This window comes from Triticum urartu, chromosome 7, assembly GCF_003073215.2.
Source record: "Triticum urartu cultivar G1812 chromosome 7, Tu2.1, whole genome shotgun sequence".
Lineage (NCBI taxonomy): Eukaryota > Viridiplantae > Streptophyta > Magnoliopsida > Poales > Poaceae > Triticum > Triticum urartu.
The window spans coordinates 394120501-394129658 of NC_053028.1; the positions used below are offsets into that span (position 1 = coordinate 394120501).

The 9158-nt window shown below is 39.8% G+C and overlaps 1 long non-coding RNA gene across 1 annotated transcript; it reads left to right on the forward strand.

Moving 5' to 3' along the window:
- Window positions 1-7322: 7322 nt before the first annotated feature.
- On the forward strand, window positions 7323-8853 carry LOC125522679. Its single transcript, XR_007289916.1, has 3 exons — window positions 7323-7860; window positions 8187-8391; window positions 8478-8853. It is a non-coding gene; the product is annotated as an uncharacterized LOC125522679 (long non-coding RNA).
- Window positions 8854-9158: the final 305 nt, after the last annotated feature.

Consider the following 9158-nt stretch of genomic DNA (forward strand, 5'->3'; position numbering starts at 1 on the left):
AGGCTCTTGGTTGTCCTTGAATATTACCTTGGGGTGCCTTGGGCATCCCCAAGCTTAGGCTCTTGCCACTCCTTATTCCATAGTCCATAAAATCCTTGCCCAAAACTTGAAAACTTCACAACACAAAACTCAACAGAAAATCTCATAAGTTCCGTTAGTATAAGAAAAGAAATCACCACTTTTGGTACTGTCGTGAGCTCATTCTTTATTTATACTGGTGTAATATATACTATATTCCAACTTTTCCATGGTTCATACCCCCTGATACTACCCATAGATTCATCAAAATAAGCAAACAACACATAGAAAACGGAATCTGTCAAAAACAGAACAGTTTGTAGTAATCTGTAACTCACGAATACTTCTGTAACTCCAAAAATTCTGAAAAATTAGGACAACCTGGGAAATTTGTATGTTAATCTTCTGCAAAAAGAATCAGTATTTTATAACTCTTATGTTAAAAATAATAATTGTTTTCCTGAGCACAAAAGTTTCTGTTTTTCAGCAAGATCAAATCAACTATTACCGTAAGCCATCCCAATGGTCTTACTTGGCACAAACACTAATTAAAACACAAAAACATATCTAACCATAGGCTAGATTAATTATTTATTGAAAAAAATCAAGGGAAAATATTGGGTTGTCTCTGAACAAGCGCTTTTCTTTAAAGCCTTTTAGCTAGGCATTGAGATTTCAATGATGCTCACATGAAAGACAAGAATTGAAGCGCAAAGAGAGCATCAAAGAACATGTGACAAACACATATAAGTCTAACATACTTACTATGCATAGGCATTTTATAAGCAAATAAATTATCAAGGCAAGAAAAAACTAGCATATGCATGGAAGAAGAAAGAAACAATAGCAATCTCAACATAATGAGAGGTAATTTAGTGACATGAAAATTTCTACAACCATATTTTCCTCTCTCATAATAATTACATGTAGGATCGTAATCAAAATCAACAATATAAATATCACATAAAATATTCTCAACATGATCCACATGCATGCAAAGTTGAAACTCTTCCAAAATAGTGTAATTGTCATTAAATAAAGTCATGGCCTCTGCAAACCCACTTTTATCAAAAATTTCATAAGATTTATCAATCTCCAAAGTAGTGGGATCATTATTTCCTGAAGTTGACACTCTTCCAAAACCACTTTCAATACTATAGCAAACATACTCATCATGAGGCTTAAATAAATTTTCAAGATCATAAGAAGCATTATCACCCCAATCATGATCATTGCAATAAGTAGAGGACATAGCAAAACTAGCATCCCCAAGCTTGGGGTTTTTCATATCAATAGGACAATGACATTAATAGAACATATAATAACATCATTGCAATCATGCTTTTGATTCAAGAAACTATCAAGTATGGGTGCAATAGCAATAATCTCATGTTTAACACAAGGAACTATAGCACATTCATCTCCATAAATATTGGCATCATGGCCACAAGAATAGTAAGCATCATGTTCATCAAGGGATATTTCAATCGAATCATTGAAATCATAACTATCTATAGATTCATGCATATCATTATTTTCTTCCAAAGCAACGGTCATTCTCTCAATAAATTCTTTGACATAGACATTATGAGCATAGTTTTCATAGCAATATTTAAGTATGTCAAAATTTTCATATTTGTAGAGAGTAATATCATACTTTTCAATCAAAGAAGCAACCTCATAAGCACCCTTAAAAGTAACAAATTCTTCAATTTGTTCGATATCATAGTAACTATAAACACCCTTTTCATAAGAAGATAAAATTTCATTATCATTAAACTCACATAGGTAGGGAAGGTGTTTTTTAGGGTTCTTAGAGCAACAAGTAAAATCACAAAGTTCACAAAGATTCCAAGCATAGCATAGAAACAATTTATTTGATTCCATAGGAGTCTCCCTTTTCTAGACAAACGGTGACACACAAAATGAGCATGCTCATCCAATGATTTTCCCTCAACTAAACTAGTTGGAGTTTCAGCATGAGCCCATATGGATCGAAGATGATCCAAGTAGAAAACTTTAAGTGGATACATAAACTTTGTTTCTGATTTTCAATAAGCACACAATTATACCAAGCAAACGAGCAAACAAACCAAGTAAGACATAAGGGCAAACAAAAAGAAGGACGAAAGAGAAGGCAAAGAAAAAGACTAATATTTTCAAAAATCATTTTAGAAGTGGGGGAGAGGAAAATGAGAGGCAAATGGCGAATAATGTAATGCAAGAGATGAGAGTTTTGTGATGGGTACTTGGTCTGCCTTGACTTGGCATAGATCTCTCGGCAACGGCGCGAGAAATTCTTTCTGCTACTTCTTGAGCTTGCTTTGGTTTTTCCCTTGAAGAGGAAAGGGTGATGCACCAAAGTAGAGATAAGTATTTCCCTCAATTAGAGAACCAAGGTATCAATCTCGTAGGAGACAACGCACAAATCCCCAATACATGCACAAACAATCAAACACTTGCACCCAACGCGATAAAGGGGTTGTCAATCCCTTCACGGTCACTTGCAAAAGTGAGATCTGATAGAGATAGATAAAACTAAACAAAAGATAAAGTAAATATTTTTGGGTTTTTTGGTTTATAGATCGGAAAGTAAAATATTGCAAAATAGTAGATTGAAAACTTATATGATGGAAAATAGACCCGGGGCCATAGGTTTCATTAGAGGCTTCTCTCAAGATAGCAAATAATATGGTGGGTGAACGAATTACTGTTGAGCAATTGATAGAAAAAGCGCAAAGTTATGACGATATCAAGGCAATGATTATGAAATATAGGCATCATGTCCGTGTCAAGTAGACCGACTCCTGCCCGCATCTACTACTCTTACTCCACACATCGACCGACTCCTGCCTGCATCTAGAGAATTAAGTTCATGAAGAACAGAGTAACGCTTTAAGTAAGATGACATGATGTAGAGGAATAAACTCAAGCAATATGATGTAAACCCCATCTTTTTATCCTCGATGGCAACAATACAATACGTGCCTCGCTGCCCCTACTGTCACTGGGAGAGGACACTGCAAGATTAAACCAAAGCTAAGCACTTCTCCCATTGCAAGAAAAACCAATCTAGTTGGCCAAACTAAACCGATAGTTCGAAGAGAATTAAAAAGATATCAAATCATGCATATAAGAATTCAGAGAATATTCAAATAATATTCATAGATAATCTAATCATAAATCCATAATTCATTGGATCTCGGCAAACACACCGCAAAAGAAGATTACATTGGATAGATCTCCAAGAACATCGAGGAGAACATGGTATTGAGAATCAAAGAGAGAGAAGAAGCCATCTAGCTACTAGCGATGGACCTGTAGGTCCGAGGTAAACTACTCATGCTTCTTCGGAGGGGCAATAGAGTTGATGTAGATGCCCTCCGTGATCGAATCCCCCTCCGGCAGGATGCCAAAAAAGGCCCCAAGATGGGATCTCACGAGAATAGAAGGTTGTGGCGGTGGAAAAGTATTTGTGTGGATGCTTCTAGTGGTTTGGGAATATATCTGAATATATAGGAGGAAAAATTAGGTTAAGGGAGTCATGAGGGGCCCACAAGGCAGGGGGTGCGCCCTCCCGCCTTGTTGCCGCCTTGTGGCTCTTCTGACTTCATCTTGAAATCTCCGGGGTGTCTTCTGGTCCAAGAAAAATCACCGTGAAGGTTTTATTCCATTTTGTATTCATTTTCTGCGAAGCTCAAAAATAAGGAAAAAATAGGAACTGGCACTGGGCTCTAGGTTAATAAGTTAGTCCCAAAAAAATATAAAATAGCATATTAATGCATATAAAACATCCAAAACAGATAACATAATAGCATGGAACAATCAAAAACTATAGATACATTGGAGACGTATCAGCTGCCAAGCACGGAGGTGGTGTGAGGTCGAGGGAAGGGCGGGGAGGTGGAGGCAGGGTCTGGGCCGGTGATCGCTGGCAGTTTGAGAAAGATTGTCAACGGTGGCTGGCGGGAGGTAGACGAAGGCCATCTGCCTATTCCTTGTAGATCAGACGGTTCATTAAAAAAATCGACTGGCCTATTTATTTTCAGTCGACTGTTATTTTGATAGGACCACATGTGGTGGTGTGCTGGAGGAGTACCTACATTTCCCAGCCATCCCTGTGCTCATATATTACAAAATCATATGGAGTAGAATTTAGTTTTGTTTGCCATGCAATGTTGTAGAGCTATCATATGTCTCCTGTCATTTATTTTTTAGCCACCTGCTATATGCTACTTTTACAGTGCACTAGTTCTGCACACACTTCTCCCATACTCTCACTGTTGTTTTTTTATGCATGGGTATTTCAGATTGTGCCAAACTGTTGACAGAAGCATGAAATAAAAGAGAGAAGTCACTCCTACTTTCTCCGTTGGCAGGCAAGACACGTCTCGGCACTTTAAAGGTTGCATGTTCAACAGATGGAGATGGTAAACGTAGCTCTGGAGTTGATGATCTCGCTCACCATGAACCACCATCCCAGGTGCTTGCTTTAACTTCGCGGTGTCATATGTGGTTGCATGTTGCATATGGTGTCTAGCTTGTATTCGAAAGATCGAGGTCGGTCTTTATTAAGATAAAGGAAGATATTTTTTACATGAACCACCATCCCGGGAGAACCAAAAGACAAATAGCTAGTCAGGGCATTGGCCCAGCCAGTGACAAGCCCAGCACAGACAGGCATTACCTGGAAGCCAACTAAAAAGCCGTGATGGTGGCGAAGCAGCCCGCCTCCCACCAGGCTCTCAGGTCCTCGATGATCATGCTCACCACTCAAGCTGGATGTTTAGCTTATATTGCTTAGAATTTGGTTAAATTGCATCTGATTAGCTTACACATTATACCTTTGAATATGACATGCCTTCCTTTTTTTGGTACATACTAGTACATCTGTCTATTAACCATGTTCTTACATCAAACTAATGTTCTTGTGTATCCCTCATCAATCACTTATGATGAGACAGTCAAGCCCGCGGATTACTGTGAGAAAGGATGCTCTTTTAAAGAATGCAATGTCAGCCACCCCACATGATTCTCAAGAAACAGCAAGGCTAGATGAAGATAGTGAACGTAGCTCTATAGTTGATGACCGCATTTCCCCTACACCACCATCATAGGTGCTTTCTCTAACTTGGCAGCGTGATATGTGGTTGCATGTTGCATATGGTGTCGAGATTGTAATTCTTCCAATCTGGTTAAATTGCATGTGCTATTCGGCTTAGTTTATACATTATACCTGCTAATGTGACATGCCTTCCTGTTTTTATTACATAGTACATCTGTCTATTAAGCATGTCCTTACATAAAACTACTGTTTTTTCGTATCCCGCATCGATCAATATGACGAGACACCTTTAGTATATGCAGTGTGATATTGGTTGCATCTTTCATATGATTTATAGCATGCGCTACTTCTAATTTGTTGAAATGCCATTTATGATGGGACACTTTTAACTTGGCAGAGTCATATTGGTTGCATCTTTCATGTGGTGTCTAGCTTGCATTGCTTCTTATTTTTTAAAGTGGCTTCTGCTTAGTTTACAAAAATAGTTGTGAATATGTCATGTCGTCCTATTTTTCATACATATTCCATCCTGGTATCATGTGTTTGCCTTACATCAAAGTAGTGATTGCCAGTATCATGCATGAATGAGTTCTGAAGAGTGAATTTTATTGCTTTTTCTTGTCGGTTCTACTTGACAATTCAAAATCAATAAAGCGGAAGGAAATTAGCAAGGTAGTGGATAAAGGTGATCCTTCCAAATGGAGGGCCTCTACAGATTCTACTCCACCACCCCAAGAAGATTTGCAAGACAACACATGCATAAACACTCAACGTAGCTGGGTTGATGATGAGCACGTCTCCCTAGTGCACCATCACAGGTGCTCCCTCTAACTTGGCACTGTTATATGTGGTTGCATGTTATGTATGATGTCTAGCTTGTATTGCTTCTAATTTTGTTGAATTCCATCTTCTTACTTTACACATTATACTTGTGAATAAGACATGTGTTTCTGTTTCTAGAACATACAATATGTGTCTATCACACCATGTTCTTGCATCAAAGTACTATTGTTGTATAACCTGCAACAATCACTTATCATAAGACAATTTTAACTTGGGAGAGTGATATAGGTTACATCTCGCATTCTTCTCTAGCTTGTACTACTTCTAATATGTTGAAATGGCACTTATGACAAGACAGTTTTAACTTGGTAGAGTGATAGTCGTTACATCTTTCATATGGTGTGTAGCTTTCATTGCTTCTAATTTGTTGAAATATCTTATGCTTAGTTTACGCATCATATGTGTGAATATGCAATGATGTACTTTTTTCTTACACATTTGATAGTGCTATCATGTGGTCGCCATACATTAAAGTAGTGCTCGTCAGCATCCTGCATCAATGAGTTCTAAAAACCAAATTTTTATTCATTTTTCTTGTGGGTTTGACTTGACAAGGCAATAAAATTAAGAAAGAGGAAGGAAAAAATAATCCAGGGACTGATGGCGGTCTTCCGGCGAAACCGGCATCCCAGGTGCTTTCTCTAGCTTGGCAGTGTGATATTGTCTTGCATGTTGCATACGGTGTCTAGCTTGTATTGCTTGTAATTTGATTAAATTACTTCTGCTTAGTTTACACAAATAGTTGTGAATATGCCATGTCGTCCTATTTTCGTACATATTCCATCCTCGTATCATGTGTTTGCCTTACATCAAGGTAGTGATCGTCAGTATCATGCATGAATGAGTTCCAAATAGTGAATTTTATTTCTTTTTCTTGTCGGGTTTACTTGACAATGCAAAATCAATAAAGCAGAAGGAAATTAGCAAGGCAGTGGATAAATGTGCTCCTTCCAAACGGAGGGCCTCTACACATTCTAATCCGCCATCCCCCTAATAAGATTTGGAAGGCAACACATGCATAGACACTCAACGTAGTTGTGTTGATGATGAGCACGTCCCCCCTTGTCCACCATTACAGGTGCTCCCTCTAACATGGCGCTGTTATATGTGGTTGCATGTTGTGTATGATGTCTAGCTTGTATTGCTTCTAATTTTATTGAATTCCATCTACTTACTTTACACATTAAGGACAGTAAAAATGAGCCTAATGCGAGCTCTCTCATGCCCCCAACGATTTTGGCCGTCAGATCTTATGTTTTAGTCATTTATGGCCGTTGGATGATTACCCTGTCGCGAGCTTGCTCGCTAAGTGGCCCAACTGTCCGAGAGGCAGCTACTCCGGTGGAAATTTCGGAGCACTGTGGTTAATCGGGCCTAACTGCGGCGAAAGGCCCGCTAAGGAAAATAGACGCTGCTCGGTGAAGCCGATACGTCTACTCGGGAGAAAAGGGTGTGAGGCGATGTGCGTTCCTCTCGATAGATCTTAGGCACGTCACCGCCGCCGCCGCCGCTACCACCTCCTCCGCCGTTCTTCTATTCCCTTTGGGTCGCTGGTTCTCTAGGAGCCTTGGTTTCTTCTCATCCCGCCTCTCTCGCCATGTCTTCTCTCGCTCTGCCCAGTTGCCGTTGTGTGTCCCCGTCGACCGCTGCCGTCGTTCCCTCCCCGTCGACCGCTGCCGCCGTTCCCTCCCCGTCATCCGCCGCATGGATCAAGTTCTCGCTACCATCGCCGTTCTGTCTAACACTCTTTCTTAGGGAGGAAGATGGAGGATGCGAAGGCTACTAGAAAGCATGGGAGCCCATCCAGATCCGTCTTAGGAGCCCACTACTTCCATTGTTCCGCACCTCGCCCTCCGGTAGCAACGCCTTCGATCGATCTCTGAGCCGAGCTCCTCGTGTGACTGTGCTCCGATGGCGCAGCTTCAGGGGAACAGGTACATGCTAAGTGGCCGACGTTTTTTTTCTCCCCACTTCTCCGCAATCCCTCTCGCAAAACTCAGTTTCAGTAGTGGTTCAGTGTTGATCTGCAGTTAATATATATATCAGAGATAATTTACTTCTGATAATTGTGAAGGTTTGTGAAGGAAAAGAAAAGAAAAGGAATAAGCTGAAGTAAAATTTTGGTGAAGAACATTTTTCCATAGCTTGTGAACACGTTGGTCCTCAGATTTTGATTTTTTATGATTTGTAGTTCAAGCATCCTTTTTGTATTCGATAACTTTATTTGTTCACATACTGCTTGATGTTGCATGGTCTACAGTCAAATCACCACTTGAAGAAGAAGAGGTGGGTGCAGGCGCTCATGGACCAGCTCAACCTGCAGGACACGGGCAATACCGCGGTGAGGGTCGGTGCGTGTCGATAGGCACAGACACTATCCATACCCATGAGAACGGTCTGGTTCAGCAGCTGCATGCACATCTGGTGGGTGCGACCTCCATGCTCGAGCAACGACGACCAGCACGGTACATTGACAATCCGATCACTCACCATGCCTCTGCACCCTTGCTACAATTCCATGGTTTGATAATACATTGATACAACCATCCAGGCAAACAAATAGGAGAATTGGCTTTGCTCTCCATAGGGAATACAACCATGAATTTTTCAACTTTTGCAAAGTTTGGAGATGGTCGAGATCTGCATGTGCAGAAGCATTTCAAGTAAATTAGGTTTGAATGGCAGGTACCATATGGTAGGAAATATGTTCTATATGGTGGTATTCCTGAGATACATATTTCATCATAAGTTGCTCTGAATAAAGTAAAATGTGATCTCAGGTATTAGCTTACTCTTATGTAAGTAAAAGCTGGTCACAACAATCTAATTTGTGATGACCTACAGAAATATGAAAAAAGAGAGAATGCGCTTGAATATTAACTGCGCTGATGCCTATTCAATCAAACCAATCATTATTGTTACCTTAAGTGTTTCCATTATATGACATTTTGTGTCTACACTTCAAAAAATGAAGAGTTCAACATGAATGGGGACATTAAATAAGTCCAATTGAGGTGCTTATTTAATTTTATGTTTTTATGATTTGCACTAACAAAAGATGCACCAGCTCAGTTTTTATCCATCTACAGAACTAATAAAGTAAAGATATCCTATTGTTGGACATAAATCTTGACATATGGATTCTAATAGCATGATAGGGAGCAGGTGCGGCTCCCAAAGCCATGTTGTTGCAGTTTTTTCTTCAGATCTTGGAACAGCAAGATCACTGTAT